Raw genomic sequence first — 24077 nt, 5'->3', positions numbered from 1 at the left:
CATTTTATGGATGTACTATAGTTTAGTTAACCTGTCACTTCTAAAGGGTATTTGAATTGTTTTCAATTGTTTGGTATGACAAATAATACTGATTGGATAACCTTCTGCTGTGTTGTTTTGTATTTCTTGAACTTTATCTTCAGGGAAGATTGCCAGAAGTGGAACTGCTGGGTTAAAGGGTAAACAAATCTGTAATATTTTTTATATTACCAACTTCTCAATAGAGATCACATCATTTTGTATTCCAGCCATAAAATGTTTGAGAGTGCCTGTTTCTCTATAGCCTTGGCAACAGGGTGTATTGTCAGAGTTTTGGATTTTTGCCAATATGATAGGTTAAAAAATGGACCTTGGTGTGGTTTTTTATATTTTTCTTATGGGGTGGTAGAGTATATTTTAATTTGCTTAAGGGTTATTAGCAATTTTTCCTGTTTTTCTGTTAGATTTTGGTCATTTTCTTTGTTCTGGGCTGTCTTTGTAGATATCTATATGCACACATACATATGTATATATTTTTGCCATGCAAATTTATTTTGTATTTATAAAGTCAAACTTGTCAATCTTTTATTTTATTTTATGGTTTCTGAATTTTAAATCATAGTTAGAAAGTCTTTCTCATTCCCAGGTTATAAAGGTATCCAACCATAATTTCTTCTAGTACTTATATGCTTTCAATTTTTATATTTAGACTTCTGAGCCATTTGGAGTTTATTCTGTACTGATCCAATTTTATCTTCTTCCAAATGGTTATCCAATTGTCCCAGCATCATTTATTAAAAAGTCCCTTTCCCCAATCATTTGAGATGTCACTTTAATGATATACTATAATTTGCTATGTACATGGTTCTATTTCTAGACTTTGTAGTAATCTGTTCTATTGGTCTATTTATGTGTCAGTAAATTATAGAGGCTTTGTGGTGTTTTTAAGATCTGATGAGGCTAGCTATTCCCACCCGTATTACTTTTCTCTACGTGTAAACTTTAGAATCAACATATCTAGATCCAAGAATTTCGTGGGTTTTTTTTTGAGATTGTGTTAAATTAAACTTTAGGAGAATTGATAATCCCAAGAACAAGATATATCTTTCTGTTGCTCACATTTATTTTTATATATTTAATGAGAGTTTCATAGCCTTCTACATGTAGGTTTGCACATTTGTTTTTCAGTGTAGGGGTTTTCTATTATCTTCTAATTGGTTTTAATTTGTATATGAAAGCTCTTGATTTATGGGTTAATTTTCTACCCTGGTATCTTACAGAATTAACTTGTAGTTTTCCCATTGATTTTCTTGAGTTTTCCAGTTATATCACCATGTTATCTGAAAATAATTTTCTTCTTTCTTTCTAATTCTTGTTTCTTTATTTTTTATTTGATTGAGTTGGATAAAATTTCCAATACAGTTTATATAGTAGCGGAGAAGTTTTTCAACTTCTTCAAGGCTCCTTCTATGCCCCACCAGACCTGGACAGCCTCTTTGCACCAGGTCTTTCTCATCCATCTTCATGTCCATCCCAATCAAAATATGCTTTCTTTTGGCACACTTACTTGAGTGCCCTGCTTTCCCTTCTGATTTGCAACTTTGTAAATGAGGAAAATTCCCTTGTATTCAGTTTTAGTACTTCATCAGGCACTTTAAACCCAATTCCTATTTTTTTTTTTTAGTAGAAGTGGACAAATAAATAGTCCTTTTCAGTATGAAAAAATTTCCTATGTTTTAATACCGCTGTTAAAATATCACTGTTCCTACCATACCGTAAGATAATATATGTTTTCTATGGGCAGTTAAGATACAATTAATAAAGTATGATTACTATCTCTTATGGTTCTTGGCTAAACTTTAATCTCTCTCTTCTGTTTTGTTCCAAGCATTATGCCAGCTGGCTAAGTGGCTTTAATCTCTAAAGTAGCCACACTGTATCATTGGTGTGAACTTCTTTAGTCTATAGAAGGTTGAATAGGATGCAGAACTATGGGACAAATCTTAGGAAGGTTGAACAAAAATGAGATGAGTCTTACTATTGGGAATAGTAAGATAATTTAAGATCAAATATAATTTTCTCTTTTAAATGTTTAAACTCAAATGTGAGTAGCATAACATGTTTTTACTCTTCATTAATTTTTCTGAAAAAAGCATATTTTACTCTGAAATTTTATCACAATACACTATATACCAAATACATGTTTGACTCAATATGACACTTTCGATATATGAAAAGAATATGAAATATCAATCCCAAACAACCTGAAGTCTATACCAGAGATGGCAAATAAGTCTCATTTCATGTCAATTTTAATTGACTGGCTTAGAAGATTATGTTAAGAATGGTTCTGAAGTTACATCTGGGTTCTGTGGAAAGAGTGTTGTGATGTCTGCCAAGGGCAGGGATGGAGAAATAGTGGCATATATGCATATTTCAAATATGCATATTTGAAATATCTCATCTATGCTTCAAAACTCCGAGCATTCACGTGGGCACTTATGAACTATATTTTAGAAAATAGCTTTTAAATCTATGTTTAAAAATAAATTTATTGTCTGTAAAGAAATCTCATGCGTATTTTAATGTGTCCAAGTCTGAATTTCTAAAGGCCATCTTTTTCTATGGTTTAGACATGAAAAGCACTGAACAGTTATGAAATACCTTGTAGATGTTCCAGTAGATCATTCATATGGATGGTAGTGTAGTTGATCTCTGCCATGTGGGAACGATGGCAAAGTATTAATCAAAGCCTTCACAAATCGTCATTCATTACCTTGGGATCAAGCCCTCAGCTCAGCAGACATAGAACCTTAATTTTGTCATTAAATTCAATCCATATGTCATCCATGACTCATAGTAACCAAACTCATAGAGTATATTTGTTAATTTGTCCTGAGAACTTTACTGGAACATGTACTAAAAAACCCTAGTCAGGCTGATTAGCTCAAGATGCTTGTAGTCAAGTTACTTGGGAAGCCAAATCTTAACCCAAGTATCAAATTATTGATTTATAATCAGATATATAACTGCCGTTAGAACTAGAATGAATACTCAAATCTACACACCTACATGGGAATTAAAGTCATAATGTTCTTTTCTGAGCACTAATTAGAACAAAGGGAGTTTGACATATTTTATTGGTCTTTTCAGTGAGTTTTGTTTGGCCCAAACAGATTCTCCCATGTACAAGTGCTTGCAAGAGCATTGCCAAAGTGTAGCTTTCTGAGACTTCCTTATCTGTGTATTTGATTGGCCAATTCCCCTTTTGACTGACATATTTAATAAAGCATGGTAATATAATTGCTCACATAGCAGCCAAGTCTTTTAGGCCTGGCTTCCATTTGCTTTTTAAGGTAACTTTGCATCTCTACTCTTGCCTATTAGGCATTCAGAGTTTTACACCCACAGGACAATCTTATTTCTCTAATTTCCATGTTCTTGTGGGAAGCCTCACTATCTCATAAGTACTTAGAATACATCTTACTAAAGAATTGTATTTAGGCTTATTTTTAGTGAGTAATCTGAGAATTATTTCATTATCTCAGTTGTTTAAAACAGATACTATAGAGTGAGGAAGAGGAAAGATGGCTAAAGGTTATGAGTTGTATGCCACACAAAGAAAGTTTTTAGTGAATGTTAGTATTCAGTAAAATATTTCAGAGGTGCACTGCTTTTCACACATTTTTTGCTGCATGCTCTAGCTTTAGCCCTCAGACCTCCCATGCAGACAGCACATATGTTCGATGGGGCTGGGCTGTTAAAGTTAGTATCTAATAATGTGTGCTATTAGTCTGTGGTAATGGCCTCACGGAAGCTGAGGTGGGCTCAGGTTGTTATTCATTGCAGACAGTACTGCAATGCTTACTTAAAAATGTATTTCTGTTTCTTTCCCCCATTTTATTTGAGATTGTGTTTCTAAAGATTTTTATTCCTATAAACCTCCACACTTCTCAAATTCTATTCTACTTAACCCTGGAAAACAAAAGCTGACCCCATTACCACAGTTTCATAATAAATGTATACTATTAAGCTTTACAGCAATAATTAGTCTTCTGTAGCAATTTCTAGTTGAGGAGCTCTAAACACTTCATAAACATAGCTTTCTCATCTTTCATTTAGTTGGAATTGGGGTTGAAAGGGAGAGAGGATGGCAAGTTATAACTATAATAATTCTGTGGTCCCTATGTGGAATTATAATTGGTTATGGTGACAACTTTTCCAAAAGGAAAACAATTCTTTTGTTTGAAATTATTACCATTGGGGTGAATTCATAGCTATCGCTTGGGGACTTACTGCTTCTTCTCTAGAGAACGGGGCAGATTTACAAATAATTTTTATTTTGACTAGGAAAGATTTTATGGTATGTAGTAAGATAAAACATTACAAAACAAAATAAAGAAATGTTATTTTAAAATTAATTATTTCTTAGTTTGGGGGTAGAAGGTGACTAAAGGAAGACTTTAAGAAGATTGTATTGCACTTGAATCAGATTTGCTATGCACCTGAACATCCTTGGCAATGTTTCAAGGGGGAGATGAGAAAAAGAGACCCCAGCATTATTCTTTGTGATTTGAAGTTAGGGAAATCTTTTGGGGATGGGTAAGGAGTGTCTCACTAGGGCAGGTTAGAGAAGGAAATGGGACTGGTGGACAGAGTGAGACAGAAATGGAAGTGTGAGTAGATAGTGGAGGTGATGGTAGTCGTTCTGAATCTTTGAGGCAGTGGATTCTGCAACTGATTCCAACTCTTTGGGGACTAGTTTTAATAATGAAAAGAGATTGCGTATGTGTGAATCCAGAGCTGGGCCCTAAAAATGGAAGTATTTGGCATTTGAGCTTATTAAGAAATGACTCTCCCTTGGTCGAGCATACTTAGGGGGGCACCATTCTAATATCCAGAAAGAAGACTCAGGCTCCAATTCTGTGTTTCAACTCCTTTCCTTCAGGGATAGATCTTCAACTTCAGGAAACATTTTCTGAGTTTGGACAGCATTTTGCTTCCTTGAAATCTGTGTTTCTCAGTTCAGAGACTTCTTACAGCCATTTTCTTACAAAAAGATATTGAGTTGTCCTTTTCCTGTTGACTAGTACTCAAAATTGAGCACAAGGAGGCATCACATAGCTAAAATAGCATGAAACAATTAGGGGCTAGACCCTTAACTTGCTCAGGGCTTATTAAGAGGTAAACAGGTTCTACTACTTCTAATCATCATCTCAGCACCAACCTTATCACTCTCCTCCCTCTCCTTCCTAGCTATGTAAGCAGAAGGCCAGAAGACTAGGGTGAGAGAAGGGACAAATGCTGCAGCTGAGTTATTAGCCTAGAGGGAGAGGGCTGTGGTTTTTCTTTTCTTTTTTTTTTTTTCACTGAGGGGAAGAAGAGGGGGTTTTCAACCCACCTAAGCCAAGTGAGGGGGGTTTCCTTGTAAAGGCTTTTAAGTGCTGATTTGATGTCTGCTTATGCTGTAGACTTGCTGATCTGTCCAGTGGCTATTAGAACAGGAGTGTAGAAATTGAAGAGAGTGCAGGGTGAAGTGAGGGGCAGTGTGGGGCAGCCTGTACTCCGATATTAGGCCAATAATGGATGTGTGAGTTTGTGAAGAGTCAAATGGGAAGGTAGCTGGGCTTCAGCCATCTTGACAGAAGCCTACTCAAGAGAGACTGCCACCAGACAAGTATATCCTGGCAGAAGGAAGTTGTGAAATACAGCAGTCTCCAGGGGTGCAAACTGAAGGGGCATTGGAAGAGGACAAGCTGGAGACAGATTTTCTACCTCATGGAACCATGTTTGCCTAATGAAAGAGCGAGCATTTGGATGCCTACCACACAGAGCTCGTCAATACCCAACTCTGGCCAAGAAAAGGTAACAATGGGGATCAGATAAGAAAGAGCCACTTATCTCCAGCTCTTTCCTTCTTGCCACAAAAGGCCATGAGAAAGGGCCCCAGAAATGGGGCTGGTAACAGATCAGACCATTTTCTTTCTCTAAGTCTTTAAAGCCTGGATAGCACTGCAGGGGAGAGGATGAAGTAAGCTCCAAGTTGGAATTTTCATATCACATTGGGCTATTTTATACCTGAAAAATGATCCAGAAATTTCTGTGATTGTTCTGAGATGTCAGTAAGGGGTAAGAAAGGGAGAATTATATTAGTATATCTGAAGATTGTGATTGGAGAAATAGAAAACCCTTCAATATCTATATCGTATCTGGGTCAGACTGCTCTGCATTCTGGAGCTGCTTAGTCCTACGTGTTCCATACAAGCCACTGCTTCATAAAAAACAAAACCCCTCTTGATTCGCACCTGTGAGTCGTCACCAGAACCTGTCCCATCTTCACCTGTAGCACTATGTGAAAGTGGTTGAGGGAGGGGGTGAAAGGAACTGTAATCTAGTAGGTCCTGTTCAACTTAACTGGAGCCCGCTTCCTTGACTAGAACAATGGAACTGAGATTCTAGAAGACTTTGGTGTTGCCCTAGCACCTGTAGTTGTCAATAGGAGCAAGAGCGCTTGCTGTAGGGTCTGGCTTCAGTCCCTACCTGCCAAGGCCAATTTTTACCTGGAAGTAATATTCTTCTGTCACAGCCAGTGTGCCCAGGTGGGATGGGCTCCCTAGACTCTTTTCCTAAAGGAACTGGGAACCTCTTGGTATCCAAAGAGGAAGAGTTTCTACAGCAGTGGGGGGTTGACTGCTTTCTCAGCTTTCTTGTTATTAGTGGCTTAGGCAAAGAAGCATTGCCCTCTGGGGATGTTTATTGCACTCCAAATTGTTATGTGATATTCTTTGTTTATATCATAAGTTTTTCATTTTTTCCATGTCATTTACATAGTCTCCACAGTTATTAAACTACTACATAATACATTCATTCCTCGGTATCTGCGGGGGATTGGTTCTAGGCCCCCTCCCCACCCCATACCAAAATCTACAGATGCTCAAGTCCCTTATATAAAATAGTGTACTATTTACCTATAACCTGTGCACATCCTTCCGTATACTTTAAATCATCTCTAGATTACTTATAATATTTAATACAATGTAATTGCTATGTGAATAGTTGTAAATACAATATAAATGCCATGTAAATAGTTTCCTGCACACCAGCAAATTCAAGTTTTACTTTCTGTCACGTTCTGGATTTGTTTCCCCTAATATTGTATTTGTGAACCCTTGTTGGTTGAATCTGAGGATGTGGAACCCGCAAATACAGGGGGCTGACCGTATTCTGTGAAGAATATTTGTCACACTTTCCGCAATTTTGGACATTGAGCTATTTTTTTTTCCTAATAGAAATGTTGCTTTGTGTGTGAACCTATTATTTTTCTTTTGTGGATTTTTTATTTCTTTATTTTAATTTAAATTTTTTTGTGAATTGTTTCTTCAACAGAAGAATTTATTGGGTATAGATGTTTAGACAGTTTTAAGAATCTTGAAGTATATCTGGATACATATTCTTGAAAAATATTTCAAAATTCTCATTTGCCACCTCCAAACTTTCCACATCCCTGTCTGATTAATCTTCCGAATACATGTTTTCTTTCATATCATTCTTGTGTTCAAAACTTTTAATGGTTCCCATTGTCTCTTAGTTTGTATGAGTTAAAACTTTTGACTCCACGATTTTCATTCCAGTCTGTCTGGTTCCAAAAGTTCTTTTAATCCTTGTCACCTACTACATTTATATGCGAAATCCTTACGCTCTCCTAACTGCTCTGCTCACCGTTGCCAAAATACACTTCTTCAACATCTTTGCTCACATCATTCCATCTACATGAATATGCCCTCTCTCCGCTTTTAGTTCTAAGGATAGTCTATCCATATATTAATGTGCACTTTTAAAGAACATACTATTTTTATAAAGTTGTACTTGCCCATTCCTACCCTGTACAAAGTTACTTTTCTCAGTTCTGAACTTTTTTTCCCCTCTCTTCCACCCCCAAACTTTTAAAGTATTTTTGTGTTAATTTTTTACCATCATTTATTTTTTCTGCCTTGTATTGTAAGTATAAAAGATTGCCTAGCATGAAATGCTCAAGACTGAACAAACAAAACAAAAACCAAACCAAACGCATAAGCCCCCCCCCCCCTCAACATACGCATCTAGATGGGACTAGTAGAAACTAGAAAAACTGTTATTTCAAAATGGAAGCAGTCTGCCCTGCAAGAACAGATATTTGGGTAACTCTGAGCATAGACATTTGAAGGATTCTTTCAGTGCAGTGAAACCCAGCAACAACATATGTTTCTATCCTATCATGGTGCAATGGCATACCAGAAAAATATCCAATAACATTGCTATTTTGAGGTAACAGGACTTTTGCATACGATGAGTGTATAGCTGAACGTCTAGTTCTTTCAAACTTTGTGTATGTATCTGTTGAATTATGTAGAAAATACCTGCAAGAGGTAGAGCATTATGCTGCCATCTACAATTTATGCATGTCTAGGAAATGAGGTCTACAACTTGTGAGCATTGGGGAAATTCTAACGTTAACTTAAATCTTTGTTTGCAGGGTAGGGGGAAGTGTGCCTTACCTCTTCCCTCAAATGCCCAAGTCTGAATGGAACCTCTTTGGCATTGGCTTTTCATACAGTATCAGCTCAGCTTGAAACAATGAAAGTAGCGCATCTGATCACAAGCAGTTGATCCCCAGACATGTTTATTGATGGCACTATCAAGGAAAACAGCATACTGACATATAATACAAAGAAACTTGGCAGACTTTATAGTGGCAATTCAGTTTTGGCATTTATATTGGTAAAAACAGATTACAAGGCTTAGTGCAGCTCAAACCTTATTTAAGCTTGCAAAATGTCTGATTTGATCAGTTGGCATTCCACTGAGAGCAACACCTCTATCTCTAGGAATTCCTCTTCTGCAGTTTATACTGGTGTAGTGCCTGTACTTTGCTTTGAGTGTGTTATATAATCTAATCTCTTTTCTTTTCCCCTGATTGACCCCATTCAAAAAAGGAGTCACCATGCCCCTGTCAGTGCAGTTCTAAAATTTTTAACTGAACAGTGACACTTAGTGGCTAGAAATATTCATTACAGTGCTCTTCTGTAGGAATCTCCATTAACACGTCCCATGGTAATAAAATAAATGTTACCAAAATTTAGTCTTCTTGGCAAAGTAATATATAGTATTTGAAGTGTTGTTGGTTTTGCAGCAGCTGTCATTCCATACCAATCCATTTAGTTAAAAAGCAAACAGGTGGCTCACACATATTGTTTGTACTACATAAATTTTAAAATTTTCCTTAGTCCTACAGAAATAAATGGGGGCATTTTTGCTGTTGATTTCAATTTACCAGGAGAATAAATAATGCGGTGAAGATATTATTAATTAAGAGCACTGTTGAAATTGATTTCTTTCTTCTAAGCAGATATCTGTTGACCTGAAATATGAACAAGTGTCTTAAGCTAGACAAGTAATTTACACTTTACCCGTGAGACTGAAAAAAAAAAAGCAGACAAAAAATTACTCTGTCCTTAATTAACCCCTCTGTTTTGGTACCATGGCATGTAACAAGTTAAATTATAGTGAGGTTTTTAAATGTTCACTCCAAGATCAAGAGGAGTTTATTCCTTTAAGGTCTAGGTTAAGTTTTCTCTCAATTTTTATTGTATTTATGGATTTATTTTTGACCTTTAAGGAAGGTTTTGGGACAATAATTAGTGTTTTATTTTCCTGTAAAATGAAAGAATGCTTTCTTGCCTGAGGTTAATGTGTTTTTAAGTCTCTTGAGATGCTGTGATTGGAAAGCAATTTAGAATATTGTCTTCTGCCAGTTTCACATACAACAGAGAGATGAGTGGAAAATATTTGATAAGTAGGTGTGACAATATATGGCAAGACAGTCATGGAAGTAAATGTAAACCATGCTGTTTGACTTATGTATTGGATTTAAAAAAAATAAATTTATTTATTTATTTATTTTTGGTTGCGTTGGGTCTTTGTTGCTGCGCATGGGCTTTCTCTAGTTGAGGTGAGCGGGGGCAACTCTTCGTTGTGATGTGCGGGCTTCCCACTGCGGTGGCTTCTCTCGTTGCGGAGCACGGGTTCTAGGCACGCGGGCTCAGTAGTTGTGGCGCACGGGCTTAGTTGCTCCGCGGCATGTGGGATCTTCCTGGACCAGGGCTCAAACCGGTGTCTACTGCATTGGCAGGCGGATTCTTAACCACTGAGCCACCAGGGAAGCCCTATGTGTTGGATTTTTTTTTTTTTTTTTTTTTTTTTGGCGGTACGCGGGCCACTGACTGTTGTGGCCTCTCCCGTTGCGGAGCACAGGCTCCGGATGCGCAGGCTCAGCGACCATGGCTCACGGGCCTAGACGCTCCGCAGCATGTGGGATCTTCTGGGACCAGGGCATGAACCCGTGTCCCCTGCATCGGCAAGCGGACTCTCAACCACTGCGCCACCAGGGAGGCCCTGTATTGGATTTTTAAGTACCAAAATAAATACCATGAAAATAAATTTTTTGACAGAACTGATTTAGGGAGTGAGAGGAGAGAGGTGATACAGTAGTCTTTTACAAGAGTAGTGAAAAGTCTTTTTAAAGTAAACTTACTTTACAAAGCAGGTAAATTAGAATGTGATTACGAGGTTTATAGAAGCATTTACCAAAGCCTTAAAGTAAGCCATGTATCATCCAAAACAATTATTTTATTTAGATACTTTCTCAATTGAGTAAGTTGAGTAAACAACTAACTTAATTCTCTAGTTTCTGGCTCTTTTGAACTCTTATTCCTCCTCATTGTACCCTCTCTCCCTACCCACCAGGAGGTGGTGCTCCTCTTAGGGCTCTCAGGGCATTATGGATGTGCTCTTAACCCTTAACATACTGTATTGCAATTGCCTGTAATCGTCTGTTTTTCATAGTTGGCAAACTCTTTGACTTGGGATTGTGTGTCTTAATCACTGTCTCTAGCATCTTGCACAGTGCCTGGCATGTAATAAGTACTGATTATTTAATGTTTGTAGGTGCCAGAATGTTGGAATACAATTAGAGGGCAGAGGCAAAGTGAAATTTCTTCCTGGTTTCTAAGGGGGTAGGGGAACCTGTTGCTTGTGGGGTTCTCTTTTGTGCTTTTCCAGAAGGGATGATGAGTTTCTAGGCTGTTGATGTTTCTTTTTGCTGTTGACAGTTTAGAGGTAATGGTTTGGGGTTCTATATAAAAGTGGCCATTCTGTTTCAGAGAGTGAGCAGTAAGAGTTCAGTTTCAGGTGGTGTACAGCAGATTCTTTATATAACTCTCCAAACAGACCTACTATCAAAGAGACTGTCTTCACTCTTGGGAAGTGTAAATCAAAGTACTGTGATGGAAAGAATATTGCATCGCTGAATGGGATCTTAGACCTAGTTCCACTATTAACTCTGTATTTAACCTTGACTGTATCATTTAATCTCTTTGATCCTCAATTTCTTCTTTTACAAAATGAAAGAGTTGGATTAGATGACCTCTAAGGATCCTTCTTATCTTTAATACTAAGCTTGCATTGCTCATGAGGATGTAAAACAAAGATGTTGAGTTTGATTTTAATTACCTAGAAGGTCAAGATAGGGCTGTCCACTAGGTGAAGTATAGGCCGATAGGAATTGCCCAGTCTTTCATTCATTCTTTGATTTAATACAGATATTCAATACGTATTTTGTCGACTGAGATAATCCTATTTCTTCTGGTTTTTTAAGCAAAAGTAATGTGTTTTATTTAAAAAAAAACTTTAAATTTTGTTGTAATTGCAGATTTACATACTGTTGTAAGAAGAAATATAGAGAACTCCTGTGTACCCTTTACCCAGTGTTAACATTTTGCAAAACTATAGTTCAAGTACAGTATCACAATCAGGACACTGACATTAATATAGTTAAGATACAGAACATTTCCATCACAACAAGGGTCCCTCACATTGCCCTTTTATACCCACACCCAATTCCCTTCTGACCCCATTGCTAAACCCTGATAACCCTAATATTTTTTCCATTTTTATAGTTTTGCCTTTTCAAGAATGTTATGTAAATGGAATCATACAGCATGCAACTTCTTGAGATTGACTTTTTTCTTGTATTACAGTTCTCTGGAGATTCACCTAGGTTGTTGCATATGTCAATAATTCATTCCTTTTTATTGCTCAGTAGCATTTCTGGCATGGATGTACACAGTTTGCTTAACAATTCACCCATGGAAAGACATCTGGATTGTTCCCAGTTTTTGGCTATTATGAGTAAAGCTGCTATAAGCATTTGTATTCAGGCTTTTGTGTGGCCATAACTTTGAGATAAATGCCCAGGAGCGCAATGTCTGTGTCATTTGGTAGTTGCATGTTTAGTTTTTAAAAGAAACTACCAAATTGTTTTTGAATAGCTGTACCATTTACTTTTCTACCAGTGATATATGAGTGATTCAGTTTCTCTACGTCCTCACCAGTATATGGTTTTGTCACTATTTTTATTTTAGCCAGTGTGATAGGTGTGATATCTCATTGTGGTTTTAATTTGCATTTCACTAATGACTAATGGTGTTAAACATCTTTTCATGTGCTGATTTGCCATTGGTGTATCCTCTTTGGTGAAATATCTCTTCATGCTTTTTGCCCATTTTCTAATTGAGTTTTTTTAATTGTTCAGTTTTAAGGGGTTCTTTATATATTCTAGATACTAGTCTTTTGTTGGATATGTCATTTGCAAATATTTTCTCCCAGTCTATAACTTGTCTTTTTATCCTCTTAGCAAAATCTTTCACAGAGCAAAGTTAAAAATTCTGAAGAAGTCCAGCTTATCAATTTTTCCTTTTATGGATTGTGCTGTATGTGTAAAATCATAGAACTCTGCCTAGTCCTAGATCCTGAAGATTTTCTCCTGTTTTTAAAAACTTACTGTTTTAAGTTTTATATTTAAGTCTATGATCCATTTTGAGCTACTTTTTGTATAAAGGGTGAGACTTAGATTGACGTTTATCTTATTGCCTATGGATGTCCAATTGCTCCATTGCACCATTTGTTGAAAAGTTTATCTTTCCTTCACTGAGTTGCTTTTGTACCTTTATTAAAAATCAGTTAGGCATAATTTGTATGGGTCTATTTCTGTGTTCTCTGTTTTTATTCCATTGATCTATGTGTCTGTCCCTCCACCAATATCACACAGTCTTGATTACTATAGCTATATAAGTCCTGAAATCAAGTAGAGTGATTCTTCCCATTCTGTTCTTCTTTTTCAAGATTGTTTTACTATTCTAGTTTTTTGGCTTTCCCATATAAATTTTAGAATAAACTGTATGTATCTAAAAGATCTTGCTGAGATTTTGATAGGAATCACATTAAACCTATATATCAATTTGGAGATAATTTACACCTTTAATATTATTGAGTCTACCAATCTGTGATCATGGTCTATCTGTCTGTCTTATCTATCTATGTATCTATCTATCTACCTATTTTTTCTTTGGTTTCTTTTATCATCTGTATAATTTTCAGCATGTAAATTATGGACATATCTTGTTAGAATTATATTTAAGTTTTTCATTTTGAGCAATAATAAATGGTTCTGTGTTTTAAGTATCAGTGTTTATATGTTTTTTGCTCCCATATAGAAGTACAACTGATTTTGGTATGTTAATCTTGTATCCTGTGACCTTGCTGAAATCATTTATTAGTTCTAGGAGGTTGTGTGTATGTGTATAGATTCCTTGGCATTTTCTATGTAGATAATTATGCCATCTGCCAAAAGGAACAATTTTATTTCTTCTTTTTCAATCTTTTTGTCTTCTGTTTTTCTTTCTTGTCTTATTGCGATGGCTAGAGCTTCTAGCTCTATGTTGAATCAAGAGTGATCAAAGCAGACATTTTTGTTCTGTTCTCAATTTTAAGGGGAAAGTCACCATTAAGTATAATGCTACTAAGGTGTAGGTTTTTTGTAGATGCCTTTTTACCAAGTTGAGGGAGTGGGAGTTCCCTCTATTCTTGTTTTTCAGATAGTTTTTTTTTTTTTTAAATCATGAATGGATGTTGAACTTTGTCAAATGTTTCTGCATAGATTGATATGATCATGTGATTTTTCTTCTTTAGTTTTTAATATGGTGGAGTACAGTGATTGGTTCAAATATTGAACTAGCCTTGAATCCCTGGAAGAAACTTCAGTTTGTCATGGTGCATAATTCTTTGTAACATATTGCTGAATTCTATTTTCTAATATTTTGATAAGGATTTTTACATCTAATTCATGGGGAATAGTTATCTGTAGTTTATCTTTTCTTTCTGTACAGAAGGTATCAGTGTAATACTAACTTCATAAAACAAATTGGGAAATACTTCCTTTTTTATTTTTAGAAGAGATTGTATAGAATTGTTAATTTTTCCTCAAATATTTGGTAGAATTATCTAGTGGAACCATCTGGGCCTGGAGATTTCTTTTTTTAAATTAAGAATTCAATTTCTTTTATAGTTATAGGGATATTTAAATTATAGGGATATTCAAATTATCTTCAAATATTATTAAAATATTGTTAATATTGGATGATTGTGGTAGTTTGTGGTTTTTTGGGAATTGGTTCACTTCATCTAGGTTGTCAAATTTATGTATATAGAGTTATTCATAGTATTCCTTTATCTGTTTGGTGTCTGCAGGGTCTGTAGTGATATTTCCTCTTTCATTCTTGGTATTGGTAATTTATTTTTTCCTTGTTAGTCTTGCCTGAGGTTTGTAATTACACTGATTTTTTTAAAGAACCAGCTCTTTTTTTTCATTGATTTTCTGTTTTGTTTTTCTGTTTAATCATTGATTTCTGCTCTTATCTTTATTATTCCTTCTTTCTGCTTGCTTTGGGTTTATTTTGCTCTTGCCCTGTTTTCTAATATTTACATTTAGTGCTATAAGTTTCTATTTTAGCACTGCTTTAACTTTGTCCAACAAATATTGATATGTTGTATTTTTATTTTCATTCATTTCCATGTATTTTTAAAATTTCCCTTGAGGCTTACTCTTTGACTCATGGATTATTTAGAAGTGTGTGTCTAGTTTCCCAGTTTTTGGCGATTTTCTTGTTATCTTTCTGTTTTTGATTTCCAGTTTGATTCCGTCGTGGTCAAAGAACACATTCCCCATGATTTCAGTTCTTTTAGATTTGTTGAGGTTTGTTTTACAGCTTAGGACATAGCCTTTCTTTGTATATGTTCCTTGGACATTTGAAAAGAATGTGCATTCTGCTCTAATTGTGTGGAGTGTTCTATAAATGTTGATTCAATTCTATTGATTGATAGTGGTATTGAGTTCTTCTTTCTTCTATACCCTTGCTGATATTCTGTCTATTTCTTTTATAAAATGTTCAGTGGGAGTGTTGAAGTCTCTAACTATAATAGTGTATTTGTCTATTTCTCCTTTCAGCTCTATTGTTTGGTGCATACACATTTAGGATTACTATGTCTTCTTGGGGGATTGAATCTTTTATTATGTCTTTCTATCTTTTATAATGTGTCTCTCTGTTTTTGGTCATTTTCTTTGCTCTGAAGTCTATTACTTTACCTGATATTAATATAGCCACTGCTGCTTAACTATGATTAACACTTGAATATTATATCTTTTCCCATCTTTTTACTTTAAATAGGCCTATATTGTTCTATTTGGAGTGAGTTTCTTGAAGACAGATTACAGTTGGGTCATGTTTTTAAATGCACTGTGCAATTTTCTGTCTTTTAATTGGTGTATTTAGGCCATTTACATTTGATATGATTAGTGATTGGTTAGTACTTGAATCTGTCCTTTATTTTTTGTTTTATGTCTGTTTGCTCTGTTTTTTATTTCTCTGTTTTCTTTGTCCTGCTTTCCAGTGGATTACTTGAACGTTTTTCAGAATTCTCTTTTGGTTTATTTATAGTGTTTTAAGTATATCTCTCTTTATAGCTTTTTTTTTTTTTGAGTGGTTGCTCTAGGTATTGCAATATATATATATATATATCCCATCACAATTTATTAGTGTCATCATTCTACATATGCGTGAAGTACAGAAGCCTTACCTCCATTTATGTCCCTTCACAATCCTCTCTTTATAATGTAATTGTCATAAATACTTTCTCTACATACATTTAGAACCACATCAGACAGCACTGTAATTTTTGCTTCAACTGTTTAACATAATTTAGAAATCTCAGAATGAGAAGGAAAGCCTATTGTATGTACCAGGTTTTTTTGCTTATTGTGTTTTTCATTTCTGATGTTCCAAGGTTCTTTCTCTTATCATTTGTTTTCTCTTTATGGAACTTCCTTTAGCTACTCTTTTGGGGTAGGTTTACTAGTGAAAAATTCTCTTAGTTTCTCTTCATCTAAGAATGTCTTCATTTCCTCTTAATTCCTGAAGGGTAATTCCACTGGATATAGGGTCCCTTGTTGACAGTGCTTTTCCTTCAACACTTGAAAAGTATTGTGCCACTTCCTTCTGGTCTCCAAGGATTCTGATGAGAAATTCACTGTCATTCAAATAGTTTCCTCACTATAGGTAAGGTTTCATGGCTGCTTCCAAGACTTTTCTTTGTCTTTGGTTTGCAGAATTTTAGTTATCGTATGTGTTGGTAGATTTCTTTGGGTTTGTTTTGTTTGGTAATCACTCAGCTTTGTGAATCTGTAGGTTTATATCTCTTGGTAAACTTAGGAAGTTTTCAGCAATTATTTATTCAAGTACTTTTTCATCCCTGTCCTCTTTATCCTCTCCTTCCAGGATTCCAATGACACAAATGTTAGATCTTTTATCATAATCCCACAGGTCCCTGAAGCACTGTTTTTTTTTTTAGTCTATTTTCTCTATGTTGTTCAAATTGAGTAATTTCTATTGTTTTCTCTTCCAGTTCACAGTTTCTTTCCTCTGTCTCCTCCATTCTGCTGTTGAGCCCATCCACTGAATATTTTTTCTTTTCTTTTCTTTTCTTTTTTAACATCTTTATTGGAGTATAATTGCTTTACAATGGTGTGTTAGTTTCTGCTTTACAACAAAGTGAATCAGTTATACATATACATATATCCCCATATCTCTTCCCTCTTGCATCGCCCTCCCTCCCACCCTCCCTATCCCACACCTCTAGGTGGCGACAAAGCATCGAGCTGATCTCCTTGTGCTATGTGGCTGCTTCCCACTAACTATCTATTTTTCATTCGGTAGTGTATATTTGTCCATGCCACTCTCGCATTTTGTCCCAGCTTACCCTTCCCCCTCCCCGTGTCCTCGAGTCCATTTTCTAGTAGGTCTGCATCTTTATTCCCCTCTTGCCCCAAGGTTCTTCATGACTTTTTTTTTTTTTTTTTTTAGATTCCATATATATGTGTTAGCATATGGTATTTGTTTTTCTCTTTCTGACTTACTTCACTCTGTATGACAGACTCTAGGTCCATCCACATCACTCCAAATAACTCAATTTAGTTTCTTTTTATGGCTGAGTAATATTCCATTGTATATATGTGCCACATCTTTTTATCCATTCGTCTGTGATGGAGACTTAGGTTGCTTCTCTGTCCTGGCTATTGTAAATGGACCTACAATGAACACTGTGGTACATGAATCTTTTTGAATTATGGTTTTCTCAGGGTATATGCCCAGTAGTGAGATTTCTGGGTCGTATGGTAGTTCTATTTTTAGGTTTTTAAGGAACCCCCATACTACTCTCCATAGTGGCTGTATCAATTTACATTCCTACTAACAGTGCAAGAGTGTTCCCTTTTCTCCACACCCTCTCCAGCATTTATTGTTTGTAGATTTTTTGATGATGGCCATTCTGACTGGTGTGAGATACTATCTCATGGTAGTTTTGATTTGCATTTCTCTAATGATTAGTGATATTGAGTATTCTTTAATGTGTGTGTTGGCAATCTGTATATCTTCTTTGGAGAAATGTCTATTTAGGTCTTCTGCCCATTTTTGGATTGGGTTGTTTGTATTTTTGATATTTAGCTGCAAGAGCTGCTTGTAAATTTTGGAGATTAATCCTTTGTCGGTTGCTTCATTTGCAAATATTTTCTCCCATTCGGAGGGTTGTCTTTTCGTCTTGTTTATGGTTTCCTTTGCTGTGCAAAAGCTTTTAAGTTTCATTAGGTCCCATTTATTTATTTTTGTTTTTATTTCCATTTCTCTAGGAGGTGGGTCTAAAAGGATCTTGCTGTGATTTATGTCACGGAGTGTTCTGCCTACGTTTTCCTCTGAGAGTTTTATAGTGTCTGGCCTTACCTTTACGTCTTTAATCCATTTTGAGTTTATTTTTGTGTACGGTGTTAGGGAGTGTTCTAATTTCATTCTTTTACATGTAGCTGTCCAGTTTCCCCAGCACCACTTATTGAAGAGGCTGTCTTTTCTCCACTGTGTATTCTTGCCTCCTTTATCAAAGATAAGGTGACCATATGTGTATGGGTTTATCTCTGGGCTTTCTATCCTGTTCCATTGATCTTATATTTCTGTTTTGTGCCAGTACCATACTGTCCTGATTACTGTAGCTTGGTAGTATAGTCTGAAGTCCGGGAGCCTGGTTCTTCCAGCTCTGTTTTTCTTTCTCAAGATTGCTTTGGCTATTGGGGTCTTTTGTGTTTCCATACAAACTGTGAAATTGTTTGTTCTAGTTCTGTGAAAAATGCCATTGGTAGTTTGAGAGGGATTGCATCGAATCTGTAGGTTGCTTTGGGTAGTACAGTCATTTTCACAATGTTGATTCTTCCAATCCAAGGACATGGCATATCTCTCCATCTGTTTGTATCATCTTTAATTTCTTTCATCAGTGTCTTATAATTTTCTGCATACAGGTCTTTTGTCTCCTTAGGTAGGTTTATTCCTAGATATTTTATTCTTTTTGTGGCAGTGGTAAATGGGAGTGTTTTCTTAATTTCACTTTCAGATTTTTCATCATTAGTGTAGAGAAATGCAAGAGATTTCTGTGCGTTAATCTTGTATCCTGCTACTTTACCAAATTCATTGATTAGCTCTAGTAGTTTTCTGGGAGCATCTTTAGGTTTCTCTATGTATAGTATAATGTCATCTGCAAACAGTGACAGCTTTACTTCTTTTTCAATTTGGATTACTTTTATTTCTTTTTCTTCTCTGATTGCTGCGGCTAAAACTTCCAAAACTATGTTGAATAATAGTGGTGAGAGTGGGCAACCTTGTTCCTGATCTTAGAGGAAATGGTTTCAGTTTTTCACCATTGAGGACGATGTTGGCTGTGGGTTTGTCATATATGGCCTTTATTATGTTGAGGTAAGTTCCCTCTATTTCTATTTTCTGGAGGGTTTTTATCATAAATGGTGTTGAATTTTGTCGAAAGCTTTCTCTGCATCTATTGAGATGATCATGTGGTTTTTCTCCTTCAATTTGTTAATATGGTGTATCACATTGATTGATTTGTGTATATTGAAGAATCCTTGCATTCCTGGGATAAACCCCATTTGATCATGGTGTACGATCCTTTTAATGTGCTGTTGGATTCTGTTTGCTAGTATTTGGTTGAGGATTTTTGCATCTATGTTCATCAGTGATATTGGCCTATAGTTTTCTTTCTTTGTGACATCTTTGTCTGGTTTTGGTATCAGGGTGATGGTGGCCATGTAGAATGAGTTTTGGTGTGTTCCTCCCTCTGCTATATTTTGGAAGAGTTTGAGAAGTATAGGTGTTAGCTCTTCCCTAAATGTTTGATAGAATTCGCCTGTGAAGCCATCTGGTCCTGGGCTTTTGTTTGTTGGAAGATTTTTAACCACAGTTTCAATTTCATTACTTGTGATTGGTCTGTTCATATTTTCTATTTCTTCCTGGTTCAGTCTCAGAAGGTTGTGCATTTCTAAGAATTTTTCCATTTCTTCCAGGTTGTCCATTTTATTGGCATAGAGTTGCTTCCAGTAATCCCTCATGATCCTTTGTATTTCTGCAGTATCAGTTTTTACTTCTCCTTTTTCATTTCTAATTCTATTGATTTGAGTCTTCTCCCTTTTTTTCTTGATGAGTCTGGCTAATGGTTTATCAATTTTGTTTATCTTCTCAAAGAACCAGCTTTTAGTTTTATTGATCGTTGCTATCATTTCCTTCATTTCTTTTTCATTTATTTCTGATCTGATCTTTATGATTTCTTTCCTTCTGCTAACTTTGGGTTGTTTTTGTTCCTCTTTCTCTAATTGCTTTAGGTGTAAGGTTAGGTTGTTTATTTGAGATGTTTCTTCTTTCTTAAGGTAGGACTGTATTGCTATAAACTTCCCTCTTAGAACTGCTTTTGCTGCATCCCATAGGTTTTGGGCCATCGTGTTTTCATTGTCATTTGTTTCTAGGTATTTTTTGATTTCCTCTTTGATTTCTTCAGTGATCTCTTGGTTGTCAAGTAGTGTATTGTTTAGCCTCCATGTATTTGTATTTCTTACAGATTTTTTCCTGTAATTGATATCTAGTCTCATATCATTGTGGTTGGAAAAGATACTTGATACGATTTCAGTTTTCTTAAGTTTACCAAGGCTTGATTTGTGACCCAGGATATGATCTATCCTGGAGAGTGTTCCATGAGCACTTGAGAAGAAAGTTTATTCTTTTGTTTTTGGATGGAATGTCCTATAAATATCAATTAAGTCCATCTTGTTTAATGTATCATTTAAACCTGTGTTTCCTTTTTAATTTTCATTTTGGATGATCTGTCCATTGGTGAAAGTGGGTTGTTAAAGTCCCCTACTATGATTGTGTTACTGTCGATTTCCCCTTTTATGGCTGTTCGCATTTGCCTTATGTATAGGTGCTCCTATATTGGGTGCATAAATATTTACAATTGTTATATCTTCTGCTTGGATCAATCTCTTGATCATTATTTAGTGTCCTTCTTTGTCTCTTGAAATAGTCTTTGTTTTTTTTTGTTTTTTTAAAATTTTTGAATTGAAATATCATTGACATACAACGAGTGGCAGGTATACAACATAATGATTCAATATTTGTATATACTGTTGTGAAATGATTACCATAATAAGTCTAGTTAACATCCATTGCCATACATATTTACAGAAAAACTTTTTTCCTTATGATGAGGACTTTTAAGATCTACTCAGCAATTTTCAAATTTGCCATACAGTATTATTAACTATAGTCACCATGCTGTACATTACATCCCCATGACTTATTTATTTTAGAACTGGAAGTTTGCACCTTTTGATCCCCTTCACCCATTTCACCTACTCCCCACCCACTACCTCTGGCAACCACCAATCTGTTCCCTGTATCTATGAGCTTAGGTTTCTGTTTGTTAGTTTGTTTGTTGAAAACTAATAAATCCTTTCTTTCTTTTTTTTTTTTTAACGTCTTTATTTTATAAATTTATTTATTTTTGGCTGTGTTGGGTGTTCGTTGCTGCATGTGGGCTTTCTCTAGTTGCAGCGAGCAGGGGCTACTCATCATTGCAGTGCTTGGGCTTCTCATTGCGATGGCCTCTCCCGTCGTGTAGCACAAGTTCCAGGCATTCAGGCTTCAGCAGTTGTGGCTCATGAGCTCTAGAGCACAGGCTCAGTAGCCATGGCACACGGACCCAGTTGCTATGTGGCATGTAGGATCCTCCTGGACCAGGGCTCGAACCCGTGTCCCCTGCATTGGCAGGCGGATTCCCAACCACTGCACCACCAGGGAAGTCCCTAGTCTTTGTTTTAAAGTCTATTTTGTCTGAAATGAGAATTGTTTCTCTGGCTTTCTTTTGATTTCCATTTGCATGGAATGTCTATTTCCTTCCCCTCACTTTCAGTCTGTATGTGTCCCTAGGTTTGAAGTGGGTCTCTTTTAGACAGCATATATACGGGTCTTGTTTTTGTATCCGTTCAGCCAGTCTATGTCTTTTGGTAGGAGAGTTTAATCCATTTACATTTAAGGTAATTATCGATATGTATGTTCCTATAACTATTTTCTTTTTTTTAATTTATTTATTTATTTATTTTTTTTGTGGCACGCGGGCCTCTCACTGCTGTGGCCTCTCCCGTTGCGGAGCACAGGCTCCGGACGCGCAGGCTCAGCGGCCATGTCTCACGGGCCCAGCCGCTCCACGACATGCGGGATCCTCCCGGACCGGGGCGTGAACCCGTGTCCCTTGCATCGGCAGGCGGACTCCCAACCACTGCGCCACCAGGGAAGCCCCCTATAACTATTTTCTTAATTGTTTTGGGTTTGTTATTGTAGGTCTTTTCCTTCTCTTGTGTTTCCTGCCTAGAGAATTTCCTTTAGCATTTGTTGTAAAGCTGGTTGTGTGGTGCTGAATTCTCTTAGCTTTTGCTTGTCTGTAAAAGTTTTAATTTCTCCATCAAATCTGAATGAGCTCCTTGCTGGGTAGAGTAATCTTGGTTGTAGGTTTTTCCCCTTCATCACTTTAAATACGTCCTGTCACTCCCTTCTGGCTTGCAGAGTTTCTGCTGAATGATCAGCTGTTAACCTTATGGGGATTCCCTTGTATGGTATTTGTTGTTTTTCCTTTGCTACTTTTAATATTTTTTCTTTGTATTTAATTTTTGATAGTTTGATTAATATGTGTCTTGGGGTGTTTCTCCTTGGATTTATCCTGTATGGGACTCTCTGTGCTTCCTGGACTTGATTAACTATTTCCTTTCCCATATTAGGGAAGTTTTCAACTATAATCTCTTGAAATATTTTCTCAGTCCCTTTCTGGGACCCCTATAATTCGAATGTTGGTGCGTTTAATGTTGTCCCAGAGGTCTCTGAGACTGTCCTCAATTCTTTTCATTCTTTTTCTTTATTCTGCTCTGCAGTAGTTATTTCCTCTATTTTATCTTCTAGGTCACTTATCTGTTCTTCTGTCTCAGTTATTCTGCTATTGATCCCTTCTAGAGAATTTTAAATTTCATTTATTGTGGTGTTCATCACTGTTTGTTTGCTCTTTAGTTCTTCTAGGTCCTTGTTAAACGTTTCTTGTATTTTCTCCTTCTGTTTCCAATCATATTTACTCTCACTTCTCTGAATTCTTTTTCAGGTAGACTGCCTATTTCCTCTTCATTTGTTTGGTCTGGTGGGTTTTTACCTTGCTCCTTCATCTGCTGTGTGTTTCTCTGTCTTCTCATTTTGCTTAACTTACTGTATTTGGGGTCTCCTTTTCACAGGCTGCAGGTTCGTAGTTCACATTGTTTTTGGTGTCTCCCCAGTCCTCTCCCTGGGATCTGACCTCCAAAGCCCGAGCCTCAGCTCCCAGCCCCCACCCATCCCGGCGGGTGAGCAGACAAGCCTCTTGGGCTGATGAGTGCTGGTGGGCACCGATCCTCTGTGTGGGAATCTCTCTGCTTTGCCCTCTGTACCCCTGTTGCTGTGCTCTCCTCCATGGCTCCAAAGCTTCCCCCCACCCGACCCCGTCTCCGCCAGTGAGGGGCTTCCTAGTGTGTGCAAACTTTTCCTCCTTCACAGCTGCCTCCCAGAGGTGTAGGTCCCATCCCTATTTTTTGTCTCTGTTTATTCTTTTTTCTTTTGCCCTTCCCAGGTACATGGGGAGTTTCTTGCCTTTTGGGAGGTCTGAGGTCTTCTGCCAGTGTTCAGTAGGTGTTCTGTAGGAGTTGTTCCACGTGTAGATGTATTTCTGATGTATCTGTGGGTAGGAAGGTGATCTCCACGTCTTACTCCTCTGCCATCTTGAAAGTCTCTGTCAGTGTTTTTGTTTTTTTCATCTATATACCCAGGAATGGAATTGCTGGGTCATATGGTAGTTCTATTTTTAGATTTTTGAGAAACCTCCGCACTCTTTTCCATAGTGGCTGCACCAATTTACATTCCCACCAACAGTGTACAAGGGTTCCCTTTTCTCCACATCCTTGCTAACATTTGTTATTCGTAGACTTTTTGATGATAGCCATTCTGACAGGTGTGAGGTTATCTCATTGTGGTTTTGATTTGCATTTCTCTGATGATTAGCAATGTTGAGCATCTTTTCACGTACCTGTTGGCCATCTGCATGTTCTCTTTGGAGAAATGACTATATAGGTCTTCTGCCCATTTTTTAATCTTTTTTCTTTTGATGTTGGGTTGCATGAGCTGCTTATGTATTTTCATATCCAGGATTGTTAGTTGTACCTAGTGGTAGGAATATGGAAAAGTACCTCTACTCCATCTTCCTGGAATAATATGTCTTTT

This window comes from Tursiops truncatus, chromosome 7 (genome assembly GCF_011762595.2).
Source record: "Tursiops truncatus isolate mTurTru1 chromosome 7, mTurTru1.mat.Y, whole genome shotgun sequence".
In the NCBI taxonomy this organism is placed as follows: Eukaryota; Metazoa; Chordata; class Mammalia; order Artiodactyla; family Delphinidae; genus Tursiops; species Tursiops truncatus.
This window is presented reverse-complemented; position numbering follows the sequence as displayed.